This window comes from Ictidomys tridecemlineatus, chromosome 1, assembly GCF_052094955.1.
Source record: "Ictidomys tridecemlineatus isolate mIctTri1 chromosome 1, mIctTri1.hap1, whole genome shotgun sequence".
Taxonomy (NCBI): domain Eukaryota; kingdom Metazoa; phylum Chordata; class Mammalia; order Rodentia; family Sciuridae; genus Ictidomys; species Ictidomys tridecemlineatus.
This window is the reverse complement of record NC_135477.1, coordinates 102,603,577-102,631,065: the sequence shown is the minus strand read 5'-3', so window position 1 is coordinate 102,631,065 and position 27,489 is coordinate 102,603,577. Positions and strand designations below refer to the sequence as shown.

Below are 27,489 nucleotides of genomic sequence, written 5' to 3'. Positions count from 1 at the left end.
AAAAAAAAAAAAAAGAATCAAATATATCACCAAACAATAACATTGGGTGACGTTAATACACCTCTCTTACCACCACTGGATAATTCGTCCAAACAAAAACTAAGTAAAGATTCTACACAACTAAATAATATAATTAGTAATATGGACCTAACATACATCCATATAGTGCTTCACCCATTAATGACTGAATATATTATTTTCTTAGTAGCACATGGAACATTATCTAAAATAGATAATATTTTACATAACAAAGTAAATCTTAGCAAATACAAAAAAATAATGAAAATACTCTGTATTCTATCAGATCATAATGGAATGAAATTAGAAAAGAATTATGGGAAACAAAAAGAGAAACTAACATCTAGAGATTAAATAAAATACATTTGAATGATGAATGAATAGCAGAGAAAATCAGAGGAGAAATTTTTTAAAATTCTTAGATGTAAGTAAGAATAGTGATACAACCTATCAAAGTCTCTGGGACAATATGAAGACAGTTCTAAGAGGAATGTTCATAGCATTGCTCTCATACCTTAAAAGAAGAGAAAGATACCAAGTAAATAATCTAACATTACATGTCAAGGTCCTAGAAAAAGAAGAACAAAATACCAAAATCAGTAGAGGACAGGAAATAATTAGAATCAAAAATCATTGAAATTGATATAAAAAAAATCAGAGAAACAAAGAATTGGGTTTTTGAAAGAATAAACAAATCTGATAAACTCTTTGATAAACTACTAAAAGACGAGAAAAAACCTCAAATTATAAAAATCTGAGATGCAAAAGGAAATATTACCACAGACACTACTGAAATACAGAGGATTATCAGAAATTATTTTGAAAATGTATACTGCAGTAAGCTAGAAAATCTTGAAGATGCTGACAAATTCCTAGAGATATATGTCCTACCCACTGAACTATGAAGATATAGAAAACTTAAACAGATCAATTTCAAGCAATGAAATTGAAGCAGTTATCAAATTACATACAAAAACACAGTGTTCTATGATCAAGTGGATTCAAGCCAGGAATGCAAGTTTGATTCAATATACAGATATCAATAAATGTTAATTCATCACATAAATAGATTTAAGGACAAGAATCACACAATTATCTCAACAGATGCAGAAAAAGCATTCAACAATTAATAGCACCCATTAATGTTTAAAACACTAGAAAAACCAGAGATAGAAGGAATTTATCTCAACATTGTAAAGTCTATCTATGACAAACCCAAAGACAACATTATTCTGAATGGAGAAAACTGAAAGCATTTCCTCTAAAAACAGGAACGAGACAAGATGTCCACTTTCACCATTCCTATTGCACCTAGTCCTTGAAACTTTAGCCAAAGCAAACTGAAAAGAAAAGGCAATTTAAGGGATACAAATAGGAAAAGAAGAATTCAAATTATCTCTCTTTGCTGACAACATGAATCTATATTTAGAAGACCCAAAAATCTCTACCAGAAAATTTCTAGAACTCATAAGTGAATTCAGTGAAGTAGCAGGATACAAGATCAACACCGATAAATCAATTATGTTTCTATACTTGAATGATGAATCTGCTGAAAAAGAAATTAGGAAAACCATCCATTCAAAATAGTCTCAAAAAAACAAACAAAACAACTACCACAAGGAAAAAAAAAAAACTTGAGAAATGAACAGACACTTCTCAGAAGAGGATATTCAATCAATCAACAAATATATGAAAAAATGTTCATCATCTCTAGCAATTAGAGAAACGCAAATCAAAACTACTCTAAGATACCATCTCACTCCAGTCAGAATGGCAGCTATTATGAAGACAAACAACAATAAGTGTTGGGGAGGATGTGGGGAAAAAGGCATACTCATACATTGCTGGTAGGACTGCAAATTGGTACAGCCAATATGGAAAGCAGTATGGAGATTCCTTAGAAAACTTGGAATGGAACCACCATTTGAACCACCATTTTCCTCTGTCTACACCCAAAGTACCTAAAAACAGCATACTACAGCGACACAGCCACATCAATGTTTACAGAAGCACAATTCACAATAGCTAAACTGTGGAACCAACCTAAATGACCTTCAGTAGATGAATGGGTTAAAAAATGTGGCATATATATACACAATGGAATATTACTCAGCAATAAAAGAGAATAAAATCATGGCATTTGAAGGTAAATGGAGAAGATAATGCTAAGTGAAGTTAGCCAATCCCAAAAAAACAAATGGCGAATGTTTTCTCTGATATAAGGTGACTGACTCATAGGTGGGTATGGAGAGGGAGCACAGAAGGAATTGAAGAACTCTAGATAGGGCACAGGGGTGGGAGGGGAAAGGAGGGGGCAGGGGTTTAGCAATGATGAAGGAATGTGATGAACATCATTATCCAAAGTATACATATGAAGACATATATAGGTGTGAACATACTTTATATACCAACAGAGATATGAAAAATTGTGTTCTACATGTGTAATAAAAATTGTGATGCATTCTGCTGTCATGTATTTAAAAAATAAAAGCAATTAAAAAAATCAAGATTAAAAAAAAAGAGCAATCAGTCTTTTACATTTGGCATGTAAAACACTGGATGCCTTTCAGTATGCTTCCTAGTTTTTGTTTTTTTTTTAAGTGACTTGAAATAAATGATCATATTTATAATGAAAAAAAAAAACAACCACCACAAACAACAACAACTTGAGAATCAGTCTAACATAAAGTATAGGACGTCTAGGATGAGAACTATAGAACACTATAAAGAGAGAAACTGAACAAGACCTTACAAGATGGAAAGATTGCCCATGTTCTTGGACAGGCAGAATTAATACTGTTGAAATGGACATAGTATCAAAATCACTAAACAGATTCAATGTAATCCCCATCAAAATTTCAATGATGTTCTTTACAGAACTAGAAAAAGCAGTTATGAAATTCATTTGGGAAAAATAAGAGACCCAGAACAGCTAAAGCAATCCTTAGCAAGAAAAGCGAAGCAGGAAGCACCAAAATATTGGACCTCAAATTATACTACAGCATATTAGCGTCTTGTGGATGTACATGAATATGTGATTCCTTCTGGTATGTTCATACATGTACATAGGAGAAATAGATCAGATTAGTTCCACTGGGATTACAGGAACCAAAACAGCAGGTACTGGCACCAAAAAAGGTATGAAAGACCAATGGAATACAAGACACAGAGACAAACTCACATAAATACAGTTATTTCGGACAAAAACATGTTAAAGAAAACAGTCTTTTTAACAAATGGTGCTGGGAAAATTGGAAATCCATATATAATTGAATGGAATTAAACCCCTATCTCTCTACCCTGCCCAAAACTCAGCTCAAAGTGGATCAAAAACCTAGTTATTATACCAGAAACGCTGCACCAAGTAGAAGATATCTACTCCAACATGTCAGTTCAGGAATTGACTTCTTTACCAAGACTCCTAAAGCTTGAGAAGATCAAAATTAGTAAGTGCGATGGCACCAAAAAGCTTCCAAGCAAAGGAAACAATTAAGAGAGTGAAGTGAGAACTTACAGGATGGGAAAAAATCTTTATCACTGTCAGTTCCTCAGGGCATTAATATCTGGGATATACAAACAACTCAAAAAACTTACCACCAAAACAAAACAAAACAAAAAACAATAATGAGGCAAAGGAATTAAACCGACATTTCTCAAAAGAAGAAATACAAATGGTCAACAAATATTTGAAAAAATTGTTAACATCTCTATCAATTAGAGAAATACAAATTAAAACTACACTGAGATTTTTATCTCACTCATGTAGGAATGGCAATTTTCAATAATACAAGTAACAATAATGTTGGTGAGGATGTGGGGGAAAAGGTACACTCACACATGGATAGTGGAATAGCAGATTAGTGCAACCACTCTGGAAAGCATTTTTTTCCTTCTCAAAAACTAGGAATGGAACCACCATTTGACCCAGCTATCCCACTATTCAGTATATATCTAAAGATTAAAATCAGCATACTACAATGATGTAGACACATCAACATTTACAGCTGTACAATTCACAAAAGCCAAGCTATGAAGCCAACCTTCAATAGATGAATGGATATAACAAATTTGGTATATATACACAATTTAGTATTACTCAGCCATAAAGAAGAATGACATTATGGTATTTGCTGGTAAATGATTGGATCTGGAGACTATCAAACTAAGTGAAATAAGCCAATTTCCAAAAACCAAAGGTCGAATATTTTCTCTGATAGGTGAAAGCTAATTCAAAATAAGGAGTTAAAAAACAGTAGAGCATACAAAGGGGAATGAAGGGAAGGGAGGATTGACAGGATAGGGAAAAACACAGTGGAATTAATCTAATTTGTTTCTCTTGTGTACATATATGAACATACCAGAGGGAATCACATATTCATGTACATCCACAAGACACTAATAATAAAAAAACTATAATAGTAGAAAGATCAGTAGAATAAAAGGGAACAGAAGGAGGAGAGAAAGGAAAGGAAAAGTATTAGCAACTGAATTAGAATAAACTATTTTTCATGCTTTTAAAATCATGGCAAAATGAGTCCTAATGTTATATATAACTAAAAGAGACTAATAAAAAATAAATTAATTAAAATAAAATAAACCCTAAAACTCAAAGCCTCTTCAATGAAAGAAGTGCTTTAAAGTTATAAGGATTTGGTCTGGTTAGTAAAAAATTATATCATATACACAGTAGAGTTTAGTCTCCTGAAAACTTAATCATCCATGAAAAATACTTTCATCAATAGGTAAACTATAGGCAGCTTCTTCAATAGGGAACTTTTTACTATAATAATTACACATTTTTAAAAAATGTAAGAAAAAAGTTTACATGGGTCTCATTAATATAGCTCTTGTCAATATGTTAAAACTACAAATATATTGTTCCAAGAAATAATTCTTTAATCTTATTCAGAACACATACAATAGAGCCATATGTGAACTTCAAATATAATGTCTACAACTAGGGGAAAATGCTGCTTTCATTAATTCTAGAGAATTAAATAAATAAATCCTTTAGCAATTTTCCTTTAGAAAATGATGGACCTTTCAGAAATACTAGGTAAATGAAATGCATTATCTGTGAGTATCATCTTGGTACTTAATAAATGCTTTGGTAGTTCTCAAAAGTAGGGCTTTAAGCATAGATTATACTTTTCCTACTATTTATATCTCATTTATGTATTTATGAATTTGGGAAACTATTTTTTATCAGGCTATATAAAGAAATGTTGCTAATGAAAGGAAGTTGGAGTTGTTTTTAAAACCTAAAATCACGCCTGTCTAGTTATTCTAAAATATGAAGTTTCGAAAGCTACAGTTGTTGGGGATAGTGGCACACTCCTGTGATGCCAGTGACTTAGGGAACTGAAGCAGGAGAATTGCAAGTTTGAGGCCAGCCTGGGCAACTTGGTGAGAACCTATCTCAAAATAAAAAAAGGGCTGGCAATGTTGCTAAGAGGTAGAGTCCTCCTAGGTTCAATCCCCAGTACCACAAACAAAACAAAACAAAACAAAACAAAACCTGTTAAATAATCAAAATATAAAGAAACCAATAAAAAATAAATTTGCTATAAGACTATAACCAAAAGTTGTATTTAAATGTTGTTCTTTAACAATTAGTTCCTTACAATTGTTACATAGAAATACAAGGAAAAAACTGTTTTTCTTTTCCAAACAAGTCAATAACAACTCTTTTACAACTGAATGTTTATTATTAACAAAGTGACATTTTAACATATTTTGGTTTGAAGTGTAAATTATTAAATTATTAGAACTTACTGAAGCCAGCATATAAAACAAAGCTTTCATCTTGAGACACAACATTTTTATAACGGAATAGAAATGATAGAAATAATATCTGTGTATTTAACAGCAAGATCCCATAGATGGTAACATAAAAGGGGGACCAACTATATAACAGTAGAAATCAGGAAAGCCTTTTTAAAGCAATTTGTTTCCTTAGAAAATGATGAAATAGGAAACTGAAACTACTCATGCACAAGTGAAAAAAACACGATGTCCTGATTTGGGCATTTTGTAGCTATAGATGTGTTTAAAACAAACCAGAATATGGGATATTTTCCCAAAAGTTCACCATGGGGGAAAAGGAGCGTTATGAGCTAAACTTTCTCAGAATAGTGAATCCTGGTGATGACACAAAATAACTATATTTTCAAAGAATAAATTCTAGTGGCCCAAATCTAATAGCATTCTATGATAAAAGTATCTATTTAAAACAACATAGTGAACAATACATGTAGTAATGCTTTCCAATAACACTGTATAATGAACTGATGACCTACATCACAAATTTAATCCACACAGCAACATGGGAAAAATGTTATCTGTATATAGGAAAAGACACAGCCATGTACAGATATATGAACAGATTAATTTATATTAATAAAATTAGTGATTTGATAGTTCTTTCTGATCCTTGCAGGATTATCAGAACAATAAACAGCTTGACATGCCAATGAACTCCAAGAGAACACCATAAAATTTTCCAGAACCTTAGCAATAACCCAGTCAGTTAAAAATTCTTAAAAGTAGGGTCAAGTTTTATATAGGTGATATGTTCTGAGATATGGAGGATAGACAACTAATGTCTGGGAATCTTTTAATATAAGAAAGAAAGCAGATATACTATAAATATACCAGTGATATTTCTAGGAAAATCACAAATCTTTCTAGTACTTATTGGGAGGCAGGGTCCTTGAAGCAACCAAGCATACAATAAGGCCCTATCTTTATAGAAAAACGGGAGGGAGCATTTATCTTATACATTTAAATGATTTTATCTGTAGTCAAAAATTTTTTAAATTATATACTACATGCCTAGTGATGAGTGTTTTAAAACTCTGTACAATAATTTTTAAATTTACTTACCTTAAACCATATATCATTGACAACCAAGGAGTGAATTATTGTGAACAGTGCTGGCATTTAGGCATAGCAAGCAACTGTTTCTGTGGCGTGGACTTTCCCAAAATATCTCCCACATGGGCCTATCCCTGATGCCTGAAATTCCTTTGCAGTTAGAGTCAGTCAGAAATGCAAATAAACTTATAGCACAGCAAGCATCATAATTGCAAAGCTTTTTATTACACACTATTGTTTTAGGTCCTTTGAATTCTACATAATATAATATTTATCTGGGACATGTTTGAAGAAGGTGATGTAGAATATACTGAAAAGGTAATTCAGAGAAAAGTAGAGGCAACACTACAGATAAGAACACAAAGGTTTGGCTAGGATGAAAGAGCAGAATAAACTGTTGTGTGAAAAAGGAAAGTGCTGCAGAACAGAGAAGCAGCAATGCTTAAAGAGGTCTTTATAGAAAAAAAGAACATTATTTGTAAAAATAAGGGTGTACCGTGTGTGTGTGTGTGTGTGTGTGTGTGTGTGTTTGTTTTGAAAATAGCCAGGTACAATGACACATGCCGATAATCCCACAGGCTGAGGCAGGTGTATCCCAAGTTCAAAGCCAGTCTCAGCAACTTATCAAGGCCCTAACTTGGTGAGACCCTGTCTAAAAATAAATAAAATGGGTAGGGGTGTAATTCATTGGTTATGTGCCCTGAGTTCAACTCCTGGTACCAAAAAAGAAAAAAGAATAAAGAAAATAAAGCCATCTGATGATAAGTATTATAAATAAGAGACTTATTTTTTAAAAGTTAATTCACATATTTCTTAATTTACTTAAATTAGCTGATTTTGTCTTTTAATTATAATGAACACACCAGCGGACACACACCTGTAATCCCAGTGGCTCAGGATGCTGAGATAGGAAGATCAAAGCCAGTCTCAGCAACAGGGAGGCACTAAACAACTCAGTAAGACCCTACCTCTAAATAAAATACAAAATAGGGCTGGGGGGTCTGGCTCAGTGGTTGAGCACCCTGGCCATCAATTCCAGGTAACCAACCCCCCCCGAAAAAAATTAATTTTAATTTACTCAGGCTTATTACAGAAAAATTAAAATAATCTCTAATTCCTTTACCTTGTAATACCACTATTAACATTTTCCCAGGATTGACTTTCACATTTCATGTGTGTGTGTGTGTGTGTGAAAAAATATATACATATAACAAAATTTAGATATGTAGTTCTACATTGTGCTTTTATGTAAATTTTTATCATGATCATTTCCCATGCCACTTAATATTCTTCATGGTTTTAAAGTCATGTGATGAAAACTAGTTGTCTCTCAATCTCATTATTTTAGAATGTAAGCTATTTTGATTTAAAATCTACTTCTATAGCAAATTAAAGAAAATTCCTTGAAATTTCCGTCTTCTGAAAAACATACCAAGTGTTAAATGCAATCAATAATATTGCTGTGAAAGATTTTCATGACTTCCTTTACGAATAATATTTAGCTGGAAAAATAAACAAAGATGAGCTAAAACTGCAAAGATCAAAATATTACATCTCTGTTTTAACCAATATTGCAAAAGAGGGACATGTTACAGTACTCAAACTGTGAGTACAATACTTCTAAGCTGAACACTATGGTTTCAAGGAGAGTTAAAGATTCTGGTCCCTCTTGGCCTAGGAGCCAAACTAGGCCCTTTGTTTAATTTCTTTCAGGGGGACTTTGGAATTGGTTTAAAAGATGTCTACCTCCTGCCCATCCTTCAAGGATATGATCTAAACATATTAATTATATGACAGCCAGTGATGAAACCTGGAGAGATGTTCTTACCTCAATGGCATTATTTAAGAAAGAGCAGTCATTAGTCCCTTTGATGGTAAATTTAGTAGTACAGGAAGGAAATAGAGAATTAGCAACAAAGTGACTGTGGTGAGGAAGAAATGAGAGGCTGAGATAACAGAATCATTCAATCTATCCAATAGTGTATAGTGTATATGGTACAGGCTGGATTGGCAATGCTACTTTAGAGAAAAAGGCTTCATAATGAAGCAGGTTGAAAAAGTAACACGGAGGGCTGGGGATATAGCTCAGTCAGTAGAGTGCTTACCTTGCATGAACAAAGCCTTGGGTTCAATCCCCAGCACCACCAAAAAAAAAAAAGAAAAGAAAAAGGAACACGGTTCAGGGCAAAAAAATGGATGGACAGTAAATACTGTTCACCAAACCTGCTTAGGTGTCCTAGAAACTTTGGATTACTTGGGAGGAGGAGTATAATCCTAAAGCTGAACAAGCAGAATTTTTTAAAATTTATTTATTTATTTATTTGTAGCAAGGATCGAACCCAGAGTCACTTTAACCACTGAGCCCTATCCCCAGCCCTCTTCTATTTTTTATTTTGAGACAGGGTCTCCCTAAATTACTGAGGTTGGCTTTGAATTTGCAGTCCTCCTGCCTCTGCCTACCAAGCCACTGGGATTACAGTCATGTGCCACTGCACTCTAATTTTTACAGAGGACCTACTGTGGTCTAAGCACTTCATCTGTTAATTCATTTCCTTTTTCACAGCATAAGTGCTATTTATCCTTGTCAAACAGATGAGGACACTGAGAAGTATTACTAATTAAGAATCTAAGGAGCTGGGTGCTTTCCTACCCTGGACAAGGCCCTGGGTACAATCCTCAGCAACACACACACACACACACACACACACACACACACTACTAGTAAATCCATAAACCAATATTCAAACAAAAGCCTGTTTCTGCAAAAATGATATGACTTTTTTACAAAACCATTCTGACTCAAATTTCAGAATTTAGCCTGATATTCTTAACTGCATTATAATTTTAAAAGCAATTCATTTTTCATAGCATGAAAGAAAGGCATGCTGCATAAAAGGAATCCACTACAAGGCTGGGAAGACATTTAGATCAGCAAAATTGAAAACATAAACATATTTATAAATTATTTTCTGGAAAATAATACCAATACCTAAAATTTCACCATATTTCTATGAAAAAAATCTGAAAAGTGTCATTACTTTTTCTTATTGGAAACAAAGTTTGTATAACTTTCTTCTCAAAATGAATTTGGGATCAATTAATCAAGGGATATTCAAATGGGTCTACTTCCTTATCAAAAATAACAACAGTATATCTTTAATTTCAAATTTTGTCAGAAAGTAAAAACTACATGTATTTAAAAGTTTCAGAGATATTTAATTTTAAGCAGTAATATTTCCTTATGTCAAAAAGTACCTACAACATTTTACAGCATTTATTTTCTACTAGTATATCCAAAAAGTCAAGAAACAGGTAATGTTCTACTTTAGTTATATTTTAAGACAGAGGATTCTCCAGTGTCTTTAGATTTTATTATTTAGAACTTACACTGAATTGTTATTTTATTTACAGACTTTTAAATCATGAAAAAGGCTATCTTAGAATATAATCAAGATTTATATAACATTAAAAATATTGTCTAATTGATACCACTATACTTTTGGTTTTGTAAATATCAGTGTTTTACGACATCGCTGGAAATTGTGGATATCTAGAAGAAAATCTTTTAAAAGAGTTCTGAAGTTTGTGAAAAGTAACCACATTGCTCACTCTTTCAAAGACTTTCAAATTATTTATCCTTTCTGCTTTAGGAAAGCAAGAAATGTTAAATCCCTTAATTGAACTTCACAGGCATTAGAAAATATGGACATAGAAAAGGGATGTAATAGAGGCTTATTTGCATTTTTGGAGGCCGTCTTTACAATAAATGTATTAAAACATTCAAGGATTTCAACACTGTAGCTGATTATTAATACACTGAATTAGTGTAGAATAATCAAATGCCCTCTCTCATATAAGTCCATCTCAAAATATTAGTTTATGTACTGAAGACCTGTAATATAGAGGTTTTAGCAAACTCCTTGCACATCAACATATTTCTAGGAACTGAGGCATAAGTGAGTAACACAAACCAAAAAGTCCACAAGGGGCAATGTCTGTCATACATATACTGTAAATCCAGTTTAAATGTCATTTTCAATGTTTCAACGGAAAATTTTTGTTTGTTTGCAGAGGATAGTCAATATTTGTCAAAAAGAAATTGAGGCCTTAAAAATCAAGCCTCATCTACCTTCTGGTTCAAATACTGATATCAATTTTGTCAGTATTTAATCAGAGGCTTTAGAAGTGGAAGAAATCTCCAGACATTCACTTAGTCTTGTTCCCAGCCTTCAGTCAGCTGAGAGGTAATTCCCAGGAACAGGGATCCTCCCTTTAGGGCAAGGTGTATTTATGTTTGTTTAAAGGCCTTACAGCAGCTGCAGAGATAAGCTCTTTGCCATGTGTTTAAAAAATCAACAAGGAAAAAAAGAATGACACTATTTTCCTTGTCACAGGAAGGTAGGCCTGGAGGATCCCTACTACATTTACTGACGCTAAGTTATGGAAAGCAGCCAAGAATCTGGGATCAGGGTGAGGCGTCCCAGTTGGTTCTATGGAAACCAGAGATGAGGGCGGCCTAGCGCCTTCCCGGAGGGGAAACCGGCCGCGGAGCTGCGCAAGCGGGAGGCGAGGGGAGCACTCAATCCTGCACTGCAGAGAGGCGCTTCGCGAGGAGCTCGGGGGGAGCAGGGCCAGGTCTGCAGCTGCAGGCTACCAACGCGGGCGCTGAGCGCAGCTAGTCGGGAGAGTGGGACGGAATCGCGACTGTGGAAAGCGCGAGAGCCAGGCGCTGCCACTGCTCAACCCAGTCCCTTCCCAGCTGGGGGCAGCAGAAACTTCGGAGGCACAGATTGGGACAAAACGTTCCCACAGAGGCAGGGTAAACTGAGTCTTCCGAGGTGAGGCCCTTTACCTTCCCGGCCGGAGTGTCTGGGCTGCTTTTCTCGGTTGGCGGCGGCAGCAGCGGCGTCGATTACCGCTGCAGCATTCGCTGCTTCACTAATCCGGGCTCTGGGAAATAATTTCCCGCCGCGCGCTTGGCAGCCCCGGAAGAGGTTGTACCATTTCCGGGTGGTTGTTAGTGACGCTCTGGAGCAGTCGCCAGGGTGGTCTGAGGTAGTGCAGGGCTTGACTGTGGCCAGCTCGGGTTAGTTTCCGGCTTGGTACGTGCTGGAGTTGGGAGACTGGTAAGTGATTTTTGTGGGTTGTCTCTTGGACCTGTTTTTTCCGACCAACTGGGGCTCAGTCAGCCCGATCTAAAAGTGAGTGGGCGAGGGATAAAATTGGAGTCCCGTCCATCTCCGGGGTTCTTAACCATTCTTGAGCCTGGAAAAGGCCCCGGGATCCCTGCTTACCATCTTCTTCACTTGCAGTATCTGTGTTCAACTTCGAGGCCATGGACACTGTGTATCGCGACCCGGCTTAGTGCCGAGTCCTTACTTTCTCCATTGGCAGGGTTTGATCACCCTCGATTATGGAAAGTTGTGTTTCAATAGTTCTGAGATGCCAAGCCTGGGAAGGAGGCTGTAGATTGAAAAGGACCTATTAGGTGTGGGTTGGAGGGTCATTTCTAAACTAGAATTATTTGAACATTTCCGCTGCAGTTTGATTAGGTGAGGAGAATGGTCTTTGTTTTCATGGCTGCTGTGAACTAATGAGATAGGACAACAAGCTTATGATTTCATGTGTGGGCTTTGGATGGACGTTTTACCTTCTGTAAACTAGTGATCGAGAGGTAGATATACTTTTAGAAAGGAATGTGCTCTAAGCTTTTTCAATAATTTAGAACTCAGGGATGAACGTCTAAAGTAGCCAAAATAGTTGTAAAGAGAAATTGCTTCTGACAAAGGGATAATGTGAGGAAAAGAGCTCATTTATTTTGAAAGATCTGGTGTAGTGAACCTTGGCAACTTCTCTTTTTGTGAGTAATGCAGTTTGTCCAGGTAAGTAGTTCTCAACACCTTATATTTCAGTAATCACCTTTTTCCCCCATTAATGGCAGCACTCCCCCACTACCAAAAAAAAAAAAAAGAACCCATTCCATACTCCAGAATTCTAGGGAGTACTCTACCATATAGAAAAACACAGTATGTTCTATTGGAAATCACATATGCCTTATTCCCTTTTGAGAGTAATGCATCCATATATAAGACAGCACATTGATATTTTCTAACTTTCTGGTGGGTTAATAATTCAACCAATTTTTAAAATCTTCTCATTGACCCAAATATTGCCATTTATTTAATCATATGGTTTTTATCTCTCCTGTGGAATGAACTGTAAATTGTTGCATTGTGTGTTTTTCTCTCATAATATAAACCTAACAGAATCTTTTTTTTTCCACTCTCAGGCAAAATTGTATAAATAGTATATCAGATTTAGAAGTCAGTGTATAGCACAAGTTGAAGATAAAGGGATTTAAGGAGTTCATTCATTAACCTAGGTAATTTCCACATTTGAGTAATGTGATTTCTATATTGATTATTGGCCCATTTTATCAACCTAAGTCAATCAAATGCCTACATTGTACATAAGTATAGTACGTAGAACAAAAGCAAAAGATCTAGAGACCAATAGCATATTGGCAACTCTGAGTCAAAAATGTCAGTTGCTTCTGAGGGCAGCTTTTCACACACATATCTGTATACAATTATATATTTGTGTGTGTGTGTGCATATGTAGAAAGAATGAATAAGTTCAAATAAAATCAAGCTTTCTAATACTTTGTAAATAATTATTATTTAGTGATTATTAGCAAAACTTTTCTATTTTAGCTAAAAATTCTCAGAAACATGGTCATTAATTCACATGTTAAAGAAGTATGCCTAATTAAACCTGCCCATTCCAATATCCTATTTTATGTAGAGAATTAAAAATTTGAGGATTGGAAATTTGCTAAAATCTTGTAGAACTGACCAATGTTAGAAACGACAACTTAATTCTACAGAATATTTTGTTTCACAGAAAGACACTATGTATATACAAATAACAAAATACTGATGTGCATTTGAGTACATTCCAGTTACTTAACCATGTGAAAGGTATATGCTTTTACATATACAACAGGAAGATCTCAGAGATATTTTGCTTTCTATCAAATTTGAGTCCTTAGGAAAGTTGAGATTGTCTCCATTGTTCATCATATCGTACATACCATCTAGCACATTTATTATGTGATTCCTTTTAAAAATGTTACTTATCTACCAAAAGTGTTTGTATATGTATTGTTTAAAAGAAATTACCTTGTAAATCAATGAATGCTTATTTATTGTTACCTTGACCCTACAATGCTGTGTCCACTCCACATTCATTCATAAAAAGAAATATTGAGTGCTTACTTTCTGCTTTGCAGTATAAGGTTTATTTCTCATAGCCCTATTGGGTAAGTATTACTATCCCTTTATAGCTGAAAAAAGTGAGACAAAGATAAGCTTTATAAATCATACTAGTTTATACACAGTCATTAAATGCCAGAGCTGTGATTTGAACCAATGTGTCTAACTCCAGAGGTCATAATTTTAACCACTTTGCTATACTTCCTCTAACTGGGTTTAATCCTGGCTCAGTACAAACTATATGCTAAAGGAAATTTGTTCCTATGGGAATCATACTTCTCATATATAATGTAGGAATTTGATTAGATAATCTGTATTGTCCCTTCCTCTTTAAAATTCTCTAACTTTAGTTGATTCCCAAGTATTACCTGAATAGGCCAATTCTAGCGTACTAGAGAAACTGTCTTCAGTGAAATTTACATGTATTTTTGTCTTCCCCTTTGGTTGACAAAGTCATGTTTGCATAGTGGAAAGAACAAGACCAGAATTGTAAAAATTCTCAGCCATTCTTTTTAAACAGCTTCTGATACGAATAACTTACAGAACCTTTGTGAGTTTTCACATGTAAAATGGATCCACAGGATTGTTTTGAGAGTTAAGTGAGTTGAGATATATATATATATGTAGGTATGTGTATATATGTCCTCAAACACACAGCCCAACATACAGTTGACATTAAATAAATCTAGATTTTTTTTGTCCCTCAGTTTGTGAAGATAAAAGATTGGTGGATATAAATATGCATTATAAATTAGACAAGTTAAAGAATCTTTTTACTTATCATCTACTAGGAGAGATAAATAGTTGTTATGTGAGGGACAAGTTATAAACATCATTCAACACAAAACAAGATGGAATGCAGAGAAAAAAAATTTTGCTTCCAAGAGTACAGATGAGGAAAAATGGCTAATGATAAAGCTAAGGGTAAAAAAAAAAAAAATGCCAAGTTTAGGACAAGCTATAGATAACAGTGTGGTCATATGAAAGATGTTAGGCTTTTCACAATAAGTAGTGATATATGTGTATAACCAGGATGGAGTGAAGGAGGGTGGAGTTGGCATTTTTTCATAATACCCATTTGTCTCAGAAATATTAAAGAATAAAAACAAATGGTATTTGTATTCTTTCTTAACTCTCACAGCAAAAAGATTAAGAGAATATCAAACTGGCAAGTTCTCACGCCAAAGTTGTCTGATAGAGGAATTCCATGTGGTCACAGTACTGAATGTAATGTTAACTGTTAATAAAAAATAATGAACTGTGGTCACATTCCATGATTTAAAAATGTGTTTGCATTATTACTCTTGTATTTTACTGCCTGTGCCCAGCCCCTCCCATCTTTTAAGAAAAATACCATTCCCCTTTTATTGTTTTAAGTAAGTAATTATAGAGATCCATCAACACAATAAGTGCTTTTCAAATGGCAGTTTATGAATTAGCAATTAGGTGACTAGTAGCCTGCATTTTTGTTTCAGATACATGGATTCTCAGGATTTCAATGTATTTGTTACTGGGAATTACAGTAGAATTTGAAAGCAAGTAATTCAGATTAACTTCTTTATTTTACACAGGAGATGAAAAAGACCAAATAGGTGATTTAACTCATCCAGATAACTCTGGACACATGTGACTTGAGCCAGTTGCTTGTCTTATGAGTCTAAATTTAGGACTTCCCAGAAATGGCTTCTTGTTTATTCAGGGCATTCCAGTTTTGTTAATGTGATAGAACTTTTATGTCACTTTGATTAGTTGCTAAATTTTCTAGGTAGAGCTCTTCTCTGATTCTGGCTTTTGGGTGCCAAAGAGTTCGTACATGTATGCTGAAGTTGTTTCTAGCAGTTAGCAACCAGGCTACTTCATCTGAATTTACTATTTTCCCTCCAAGGGGCATAGCTAATTCAACAGTTTAAATCTGGAGATTACCTAATTTAAACTGAGGAGTGGAGGAGCTCTTTTTGAGGAGCATTATCCTGATGACATCTTTATTTTTAGTAAAAAAGTTGGATAGTGTTTTGTGCTTCATTGGATCATGGCATTTCTTTATGTATTTTCCTTGCTTTTTAAAACTTCAGTTTACTAAGTATCTTTCACCTTTAAAATGAAACATTGTAAAAAGGACTCAACACAGGTAGCTACCTAGTAAATAGAGAAAGTGCAAGCCAAGAAATGAAGGCAGCCTCTAAAGATAGAAAATGCAAGGAGAGGACAGATTTTGTAGTTGCCAAAAAGCAATACAACCCTGTCACACACCCAGTTTTCATTTAATGACACTCATTTCAGACTTTTCACCTGGGCAACTGTAAGATAGTAAGTTTGTGTGGTTTTATACTGTATGGTTTGGATATGAGATGTCCTTCCAAAGCTCCCATGGAGTATTCATTCAGAGGTGAAATGATTGCATTGTGAGAGATCAGTCCACCCTAGTGTCAATGGACTGACTGGGTGGTATCTGTAGGTAGGTGTGGCTGGAAGAGGTGAATCACTGAGGGCATGTCTTGGAAGGTTTGTTCTTCACTGTGGCCCTTTTCCCACCCCTCTGCTTCTTGAACTTGTCATAAGCTGAGCTGCTTTCCTCCACTGGGCCCTTTCCCCATGTTGTGCTGCCTCCCCTGGGCCCAGAACAATGGAGTTGGTCATCTAATGACTGAGAACTCTGAAACCATAAGTCCCAAGTAAACTCTCCTCCTCTAAATTGTTTTTGTTGGTGTTTTGGTCACAGCGATGAAAAAGCTAACAAAAGAATGTTACCTAGAAGTAGGGTTGGTGCTGAATAATCTTATCCTGTGGCTCAGAAGCTTTTGGAAATGGTTTGCAGCAGGAATTTGAAAAATATTAGAAAAGCCTTAGAATGTTGCAAGCAGAGCTTAATGATCAATTCTGGTGGAAGTTCAAAAGAGCAAAATGCTGGTAGGAGTGCAGACTATGTTCATGAGGTTTCAGAGGGAAATGAGACTTTATTGGGAATTGGAGTAGAGGCCAACTTATATTATATCCTGGCAAAGAACTTTTCTACCTTTTTTTAATTTTTTTTTTTTTTAGTTGTCAATGGACCTTAAATATTTGTTTATTTACATGCAGTGCTGAGACTGAATTTGAAGGTAAGGGCTTAATTAATCTGGCAGAGGAAATTTCAAGGCAGCACAGCATTTACTTAGGGTCGTAAATATTACTGGCAGCATTTACTGTGAAAATCAGGAGCAGAAAGCAGAGCTAAAGGATTTTAAAATTTTTCAATTTTTTTTGTCCAGAAAAGTGCATATACAGCTGGGATCAAAGACAGAGTACTTATTAAAGAGATTACAGCTCCTAAAGTGATGTTACCCAGAAACAATAGAAAAAATACTTTGAGGGCATCTCAAGACCATATCTACTGCAGACTCAAGGGTTTAGGAGGAAAAATTTCTTTGAGAAGGAATCATGGGGGTGCCCTGATTATGAAGAGGAACCAGGACTTTGTTTCACCATACACTACCCAGGCACTCAGAGGCTGGTACAGCCATGACACCAGGGTGCCCAGGTCCTCTGCAAACTGGTGGCAAACCTTGGTGTTCATGTTGTCCTGGTTCTACAGGAATGCAAGATGCTGAAGTTAGGGGTCATGGAGGCTTCCACCCAGGATTCAGAGGCAGGCCTTGGAGGCTAGGCAATGTGTAGCAGGGTTGGAATCCCTGCAGGCTGTCCATGAGAGGACCATGCTTGAAGCTGTAATGGTAAAGCCAAAGCTGGAATAGAGGCCTCAGGAATCAAGAGATGACAGTAACGTGGACTGTACCAATAAAAGCAGCTGGCTATGAAGAGAGTCAGGCTAAAAGAGAGCTCATGTAAGCTGTAAGCAAGGACCCAGGGCCAGGGCTTCCCAAACTCTTTGGAGAGAACATCTTACAGCCAAGTATTCTAGATGATGTACTGAGAGTTACCTCCAAAGTTACCAGATCCCTTTGCCTAGATGAGCTTCAGTCTTGCTTTGGCCCTATCCTTCTTGCTACTTTGGAATGGGAATGTTTACTCTGTGCCATTGTATATTGGACACATGTAACTTGCTTTTGATTTTTATAAAGGCTCATAGCAAAGAGTTTGACTGGCATCTCAGATAAGACTTTGGAGTTGGATTTTTAGATATTGCTAAAACTGTTAAGAGTATGGGACTCTTGGAAATGAATTAGATGCATGTTTCATTGTGAGATAGACATGAACTTTTGGGGACCAGGGGAAGAATGTGATGGTTTGGATATGAGATGTCTCTCCGAAGCTCCTGTGTTTCTACAGGAATATTCGTAGTTGAAAGAATTGAATAGTGAGAGTTATAACCTAATCAGTCCATCCTACTATATGGTAACTGTAGGCAGATGTAGTGTGGCTGGAGATGGTGGGTCAACAGGGGCATGCTCTAGATGGGTGATTCTTTCTGTAGCCCTGTCCACTCCCTTTCTCTCTGCTTCCTCAGTGCCATAAAGACAGCAACTTCCCTCCATGATATCCTTCACCCATAATGTGCTATTTCACCTTGGATCCAGAGCAATGGAGTCTACTGTCTGCAGACTGAGACCTCTGAAACCTCCTCTAAGTTGTTCTTGTTGAGTATTTTGGTCACAGCAATGAAAACTTAACTAAAACGTATACCAAGAAATGTATGGTTATTTATCATAACAAATAGAAAACTAAAACTTCTAATACGTTGGGGGATTCATTGATTTGTCCTAAGGCATCCTGCCTTTTGCACTATGTGCAACTCCCAACCTAGCAAAACTGACGTATAATGTCTTATTATGATAAAAATAGTTTTAACCTTGCAGATCACCTGAAAGAATATGGGGCCTCTCTAGATGACATTTCGGAGTCTAAATTTAACTTTTTATTTGTATTTCCTCTATGCCAGCCCCTAGCTTAGGAACTGGGATGTCAAAGTAAAGAAGGTGCAGTTCTGTTTTAAAATATGTAGTCTAGCAGTAGAGAGAGAGAGAACTTATTGATGAAAGGCAGCGCAGAATGACAGTTGCCCAACTGAGTTATATTCAGGCCGTGGTAGTAACAATCAGTACACATTGGAGAAGGAAAGAGGCTTAATCCTTACCTTCATGTACTTTCAGTAGTAGACGAGATCATAAAAATAATTATAAAATGGAAAGTAAAAGTAGGAAATAACCCCATTGACACCAACTGGTATGAGGACTTCTTTTTCACCATATCCTTCCCAGCACTTGTTGTTGTATATATTTTGATTTTAGTCATTTTAGTTAGTTGTGGAATAGCAATACTTCCCAACTTAACCTATAGATTTCATGTGATTCCTAGATCCGTATCAAAAACAAGATAAAACTCATATAGATTTTATCTTTCTGTGGTGATGTGGATCACTCAGGGCCTTATACATGCTAATCATGTGGTCTTCATTTGCAGTTCTCTAATAATCAGTGATGCTAAGTATCATTTCATATACTTATTGGCCATGTATATATCTTTGGAGAAATATCTATTCAAATCCTTTTGTCATTATTAAATTGATGATTTGTTTTTATTTTTGAGTTGTAATAGTTATTTACATATCTTGGGATACATGATTTGCAAATATTTTTTCACATTTTATAGCATATCTTTTCACTTTCTTTTTGTCCTCTGAAACACAAAATATTTTTTTCTCTAAGTACTAGGAATTGAACCCAGGAGTGCTCTACCACAGCCCTTTTTTATTTTTCATTTTGAGACAAGAGTCTTGCTAATTGCCCAGTCTTAAACACCTGAGTAGCTGGAATGGTAGGCCTGTAGCACCAAAAAGTTTAATTTTAATAAGGTTTAATTTATCTCCTTTTTTTTTTTTGTTAACTCTGCTTTTGTATCTAAGAAAACTTTACCGAATCCAAGATCAAAAAGATTTACACCTATAGTTTCTTCTAAGAATTTTATGTATTTTAGTGCCTATATCTAAGTCTTTGTTCAATTTTGAGTTACATATGTCTTGTGAGGAAAGAGTCCAACTTCAATCTTTTGCATGTTGATATTCAATTCTCTTTTTTAGTTTATTTTGAGAGTTCCTCAGTATTTTCTATATAAAGATCATTTTGTCTACAAATAATAATTGTATTTATTGCTTCACATTCTGAATACCTTCTTTTACTAACTTTTGTTGGCTAACTATCTTGGCTAGAACTTCCAGTGCAATGTTGTATAAAAGTTGTTAAAACCCAGCAATTTTATCTTGTTTTTTGATCTTAAGAGACAAAACTTTCAGTCTTTCAACATAATTTTTATAGCTTTGGGTTTTTGGAGATGCCCTTTATTGGACTGAGGAAGTTCTCTTTTATTCCTACTTTGTTGAATGCTTTTATCATGAAATTTTGTTGAGTGTTTTTATCATGAAAGAGTGGTGGACATTAACATTATTTTCTGCATGAATTTATATCTTGAATTTTTGTCCTTTAATATGTTAATAAGGTGTTTAAACTTGTTACTTTCCTAGGGTAAATCTCAATTGGTCATGGTGTATAATTCTGTTTATGTGTTGCTGTTTTCAGTTTACTATTATTTTGTTGAATATTTTTACCACTATAAAGGATATTGGTCTATAGTCATCTATTTTTTGTCACAAGTGTAATTAATACTAGATTCAGAGAATTAGTTGAGAAATAAATACTTCTCTTGTTTCTTGTTTTCTAGAAGAATTTTTGAAAAATTTTTTAATTCACCAGTAGAGCCATTTTGCCCTAGCATTCTCTTTGTGAAAAAATTTTTATATTTTTTATTCAATCTGTTTACTTGTGATATGTCTTAGTCTCTTCTATGGTACTATAACAGAATGGCACAGACCAAAAGCTATTAGCAGAAATTTATTAACTTACAGTTCCAGAGCCTGAGAAGTTAAAGATCAAAATGCTAGCATGTCACCAAATTTATTCCTGGATGGAAGAGCAAAGAGAGCAAAAGGAATCGAAACTCATGTTTTAATAAGGAAACCACTCCTACAATTAGAGCATTAATGCATTCACACTTATTAAAAGTCCTACCTCCCCAAACTTCTTAATTAGGGATCCAGTGTCCAACACATGAACTTTGAGGAACTGTATTCAAACCCCAAAAAGTCTTTTTATTTTTCTAATTATCTTGAATTAAATTCAGTAGTTTTATCTTTCTACAAATTTGTCTCTTTGTCTAGGTTGTATACTTTGATGATATATAATTATCTGTCGTATCCCCTTAGAATCTGTTTTAATCCATTAATCCCTTGCCAGTCTAGCTAAATTTCTGTCAATTTTGTTGATCTTTTCAAAGAATCAACTTAGATTTCATTGATTTTTTTCTCTATTGTTTTTCTATTCTTTTATTTTCAACCCAATCTTCATTGTTTCCTTCCTTCTCCCTGCTTTCAGTTTGTCTTGTTCTTCTTTTTCCAAGCTCTTAAAATAGAAGATTAGGTTATTGATCTCAGATATTCTTTTAAGATAGGCATTGTATATTGTCAGACTAAATTTTAAAAAGAAAAATCCAATCATGTGTTGCCTATAAAAGATACATCTTGCTGGGCACAGTGGTGCATGCTCAGAATCCTAGTGCCTTTGGAGGCTGAGGCAGGAGGATCACAAGTCCAAAGCCAGCCTCAGCAACATAGCTAGACCTTATCTCAAAAAATAAAAAGGACTGGGGATGTGGCTTAGTGCTTAAGCACCCCTGGATCAATCCCTGGGAAGAAGAAGAAGAGGAAGAAGGAGGAGGAGGAAGAGAGAAGGGGATGAAGATGGGGGAGGAGACAAAAAGATAGGTGAAAAGGAAAAGAATCAAAAAATGAATTTCTTTCAAATAACAATCATAATTAAACTGGAGTTGCTGTGGGCTGGGGTTGTGACTCAGTAGAAGAGCACTCACCTCACCACCACATAAAAATAAAATAAAGGTATTATGTCCACCTACAACTAAAAAGTATATATTAAAAAAAGAAAGTAGAGTTGCTGTATTAATATTGGACAAAATAAGCTTTAATAAATAGTATTTGAGGGGTATTTCATAATGATACAAATGTCAATACATTTAATACTGTGCTCTCAATATTTTACTGAGAGCACAGTATTAAAAACTAAAATTGTTGAATTGTCTATAGCATAGTATTAAAAACTACAATTGTTGAATTGTCTATTTCTTTTTCCAATTCTCTCATTTTTGATCCACTGATTTTTAATGCTGTTGTTAGGTGTATATATAATTACATCTTCCTCATGTACTCACCCTTTTATCATTTGAAACATCCTTTTTTCTCTAATACTACTTCTTGAATCTCATTTTGTCTAATATTAATATAGAATCCAGCTTTATTATGATTATTGTTTGCAATACAATATTCTTCCATTCTTTTATTTATGCCCTATCTTGTGTCTTTGAATCTAAGTTGTATGTTGTATAAACAACACATGGTTGGATCTTTCCTTTCTATTTGGTCTGGCAGTCTTTGCCTATTGATTGAGGTATTTACACCATATATATTTAATGTACTTATTGCTATTGTGTGAAGTTTACATTTTTCATTTCAATTTAGTTTTATATTATTCCTATCCTTTTGTTCTTTCTTGACTGCTTCTTTTGTATTAAATATACTTAGTATACACAGATTCTAATTTCTGTGTTAACCTTTTTAAAAGTGTATTTAGTCTTTCTCTTGAGAATACAATCTACATCTTAATTTACCACAAAGAGCTTCATATGAATCAACTTTAATAAAATGTAGAACATTTGCTGTAATATAGTTCCCTTCCCTTTTTCCTATTTCTGTCATATATATTAGATTTGTATATGTTGTAAACCAAACAATTAATTGATGGGCTCTCTGTCATCTATGTGTGTTACATGTATATAGAATTGAATGAGAATAAATGAGAAATAAGTTTCATAGAATCTTAATTAATCCACATAATTACCAGTTCTGGAGCTCTTTATTTTTTTATTGTATAATTGAGTTACAATTGGTGTCATTTTCTTCAGTATCTCTTTAAAGGTAATTCTGAATCTTTATTTTAATTCTTTTTAAAGGCAATGACTTTATTTTACTCCCAGTTTTAGATTGATTATTTGAATTGTATTTTTTTTTAGAATTTCTCATTCCACTATTTTCTGGTGTTCATTGTTGCCTCTGAAAAGTTAGCTATTAATCATGTTGATATTTATATTTTTATTGTGCTTTGTTCATTTGGAGGGTGATTTCCCTAAATTAAATTTTTGAAATTTGTCTCCCTTATGATGTGTGACTATTGATGTCTCTGTGTTTAAAAAACAATTTTTTTTTTTTTTGATGGAGGAAAGGAGGAGATTTATACTTGGGATTGACCGCAGAGCCTTTTAAACACTTGCTTTTAGTTTTACATATGGTTTTCTAGGTTATACACAATGTCTGTGTAGTTTGATGGTATGCCTGTGGTTGGACAGTGGTTTTCCTTAAATACTTCAAGTCAGTAATTCATTCTCTGCTCATGGATCTCTGTATTGATAAGAGAAAGACATTTCAGGGCTGGGGATGTGGCTCAAGCGGTAATGTGCTCACCTGGCATGTGCGGGGCGCTTGGTTTGATCCTCAGCACCACATAAAAATAAAATAAAGATGTTGTATCCACCGAAAACTAAAAATAAATATTAAAAATTCTTTCTCTCTCTCTCTCTTTCTCTTAAAAAAAAGAGAAAGACATTTCAGATTTCAAGTGCAGACTGTATTCAGGTGTTACTGAGCTTTTACTTTCTACTATGCCCTTTTCATCTCTGTGCATGTAATTATTCAGCCTTAGGGTTGGCCCAGAATACAAGGTCATCCTTGTTTATCTCTGTCCTCATTGCCTATGTTCTAAGTCTCAACCAAGAATATGCTTCTCTCAATTAGGATCATTCATGTTTGCCTTCTCCCAAGATCATTTATCCCACTGACCACTGCAAGGTTTGGGCATCATGCATTAAGTGTGCCCCCTTTGACCATTTCAAATAAGCTCTTCTCTGAATTAGAAGAACCTGTGCTCTGAGTAGGTTGTGGTTGGTGGTGACAAGAGTAGCCCCAGGCCAGCATATAACAAAGTCTGGCTGTTTTTACCTAACAATTAGCAGTTTTTCAAATTAAATTTTTAAAAAATTTTTATACTCATATGTTCAAATTCTGAAGTGAAATGCTTTGTCTTTTTTTTTTTTTTTTTTTTGCCTATCTCTATAGTTTATTTTTGGGGAGAGTTTGTGGATATACTCAACCATGGCAGGAAGTCCTACTTCTGTTCTTGTTTTACACCTGAAATTTTTTCTTGTCTTGAATGAATGCCATAATAATAGGTTTGTTATATTTTCTTTGGGGTAATTTTTTGTTTTATCTTTGTCTCAAATGTGTACAATTTTTAATTCAAATGTTGAATGATCCTTGGTTGTGTATTCATATTAGAAAAGAGAAAAGCTATGTAGAAATTGTATTTGGATGGCACTGGTTTTACTGATAAAATTTGCTGTGGAGTAAATAGCATTCTAAAGTAAGTGAAAGGCCAGAATGGGACCAACTTTTTGGGGGGACATCCATATTCATACTACCTTTCTTACTTTTCTAGACAGTTTATCTCTTTGAATATATCATTTCTCTCATTTATTTATTTACTTTACCCACAGTTAAAAATTTAACAATAGAAAAGGAAAAAACAAAAGTAGTTACTTGTATAAAAGGTAGGGAAGGGAAGTTCAGTGTTTCTTGGACAAACCTTCAACTGATTTTGATTTTTAGTATTCACACATCTGTCACAGATACCAAAGCACAAAGCACTCTTTAACTGTAGCTCCCTCAGCATACATTCTTGTGAGCTTTTCTGTCTCTTTCTTCTAGGACTATTCTTACATCTGTCTTACCCTATATAATTTGTATTGATGACTCTCTTCTTTGTTGAAAATGTACAACTCACTTCCTTCAATACACCTCTTTTTTTTTAATCTATTTAAAGAGATATATCAGGAATAAAAGAAAAAATATGCTGTTTGACCTTTCTTCTTGCTGTGGTTTCAATATAGGTTGTTCCTATCAAATCTTTACATTAAGGCTTGGTCCCGAGGTCAGCAATATTGGAAGCTTAGTGAGAGGGGTATGGGTCATGGAAGAAGGGCCTTGTGAATTAATTAATGCTTCTTTGTCCTTCTGCCATGAGGTATTCACCAGAGGCTGAGCAGATACTAGTACTCTTGAACTCCCCTTCCCCACTTCAGAACTGTGAGACAAAAATCTCTTTTCTTTATAAATTATCCTGTGGCAGGTATATTCTGTTATAGCAATAGAAAAAAGACTAAGATGCTAACCAAAAACTTTGTGCATCTATTTTTAAATGGCTGAAAATAGTGGGTACATGCTCTCTTCTGTCCTTTTTCTTCTTGTTTTGTTTTGCAGTGCTGGAGATTTTTTTTTTTCTTACAAGTACAGGGCCTTGCCTATGATAAGCAAGTGCTTTACCACTGAGCTGCATTCCCATCTCTTGAGTTCTGTTTTGGTTCTCCTTTTAAACATTTTCTACATTGCTATCCTTCTTTATCATTGTTGTTTATAGTTCATTATGGACATGTTTTTAAAGAAGCAGTTTATTTTTTATTATTATAATGGTTATTATTTTATTATATTCTACCAGCACTCATACCTCCTTTACCAGGTAATTAATGTTCGCAACATTGACAGTTTATGGAATAGTAAGCTTAATTTTTTCCTTTGGTGATACTTATTGGCTAAAAGCTATGAACAAAAGCATTTTGCTTTAGAGCAGATATTGTCACCAAGAAAGCAATTTCAGTCGTTTTGGGGTATTCCAAATAAACTGTGATTTCAGCTATGTAGGTGACATGCTGTATCTCTGAAATGGCTTCATACTGTCAGCATCTCTAGTTCCTAGATAGAACTGACCCATTTCCCTCTTTAAATTCTTCCTTTTCAATTATTTTGTTCAAACTCACTTCCCAGAGGATCAAGTTTCTATGAGGGTTTATGTCTCTTTCTGATAAAATATCAACTGGAATTCAACATGGGATAATGGATGTTAGCAGCATCTAAGGACTTCTTTAGGATTACACCAGAGAACAAGAAATATGAGGGCAATCTTTACATATTAGAAAAAAACAATTGGAATCTACTTCATATCAGTTTCCTAGACAACCTAGGTCTAACCAAGGGATCAGTTTGGCTGTTCATAGATAACAAAATAGTATTTTCTATAACTAATGCATTTATTGTTTGACTTTTTTTCTTTTTCTATTCATCAGTCAAGGCAAAGAAATAAAATATAGATTTTGGAAATAAAGAAGTTAAACTCATTATTTACTACAGGAAAAAAGTTTAACAAATATTTTGGATAAACATCAAAAATCTTATATGTACATGTATAAAAAAGGAAAGGATTTGCAAAGAGATATTATTTTCAACATTCAAAATATGAAGTACCTAGGAATAAATATATCAAGAGATATAAAACTCCCATTGGAAAAATATTATTATTGTGTGACAATAAGACCTCAATAAATATATAATATGCATAGCTTGAAAAACTCAATGTTGTGCAGATGCTGAATTGATCAATACAATCTTAATCAAATTATTAACTGTCATCCTTATGGTAAGGAAAGAAAAATACTTGACAAAAGATTTTAAATTTTTATGGAAAAGCAAAAGATCAATAGCCAAGAAGACAAATAGTATACTTTGATGTAGGGAAAGACCAATAAACTGGTGGAATCTTATTAGTGTAAGTGGAAGCTGTGGACCACAACATTGATGATGTTACTTAAAATCTTGTTAGAATATAGAGTTTCAGGACTGAACCTAAAGCAACTTAATCAGAATCCATTTTTAGCAAGATTTTCAATTATCTTGATCATTTTCTGCACATACAAAGATGTATTTAAAATAATAGATATTAATGAGTATATTTAAATAATATAAAAGTCATGACACAAACACCTGATGACAGAATCCAGGAATCTGTTTTTAACAAGGTCACCCAGAAAAGTGGAAAAGGTAGGGCAATTAGTAATTAAATATGAAAAAAGTAATCAAGTTGGAATCGTTAGTTTTATACGGTGCAACCATTTCTTTAGAAGTGGTCAATTTTTAGCAAAATGAAGGAATGTTTTAAATATTCATTTTTCCAGGTGCCACTGTTATATGTGTGCCTACGAGGTATGGTCCCTCTTGTTTATAAGCTTTCCTTAGGGACTCCAACTTCAAGATATCTTTATGTATTCCCAGAATATACATCTTTATTAATTCTTCATAGCTCAAGCCTATAAGTCATACTCTACCAATGTAGACTATTAATGTGGTGTGCCCTCTTCCTCCACTATGGCAGTAATAAAGGTT

At 34.5% G+C, this 27,489-nt stretch overlaps 2 protein-coding genes across 12 annotated transcripts in view; one reads left to right on the top strand and one right to left on the bottom strand.

Moving 5' to 3' along the window:
• Nucleotides 1–11,898, bottom strand: part of Slf1 (SMC5/6 complex localization factor 1) — a 71,095-nt gene extending 59,197 nt beyond the window's left edge. Inside the window, exon 1 of the mRNA XM_005326159.4 lies at nucleotides 11,747–11,898. The gene's annotated coding sequence lies outside the window, so the exon portion shown is untranslated. The remainder of the gene's footprint in view (nucleotides 1–11,746) is intronic.
• Nucleotides 11,894–27,489, top strand: part of Kiaa0825 (KIAA0825 ortholog) — a 383,898-nt gene continuing 368,302 nt past the window's right edge. For all 11 annotated transcript variants that reach the window (XM_078044980.1, XM_040273480.2, XM_078044969.1 and 8 more), the window contains exon 1: nucleotides 11,894–12,020. The gene's annotated coding sequence lies outside the window, so the exon portion shown is untranslated. The remainder of the gene's footprint in view (nucleotides 12,021–27,489) is intronic.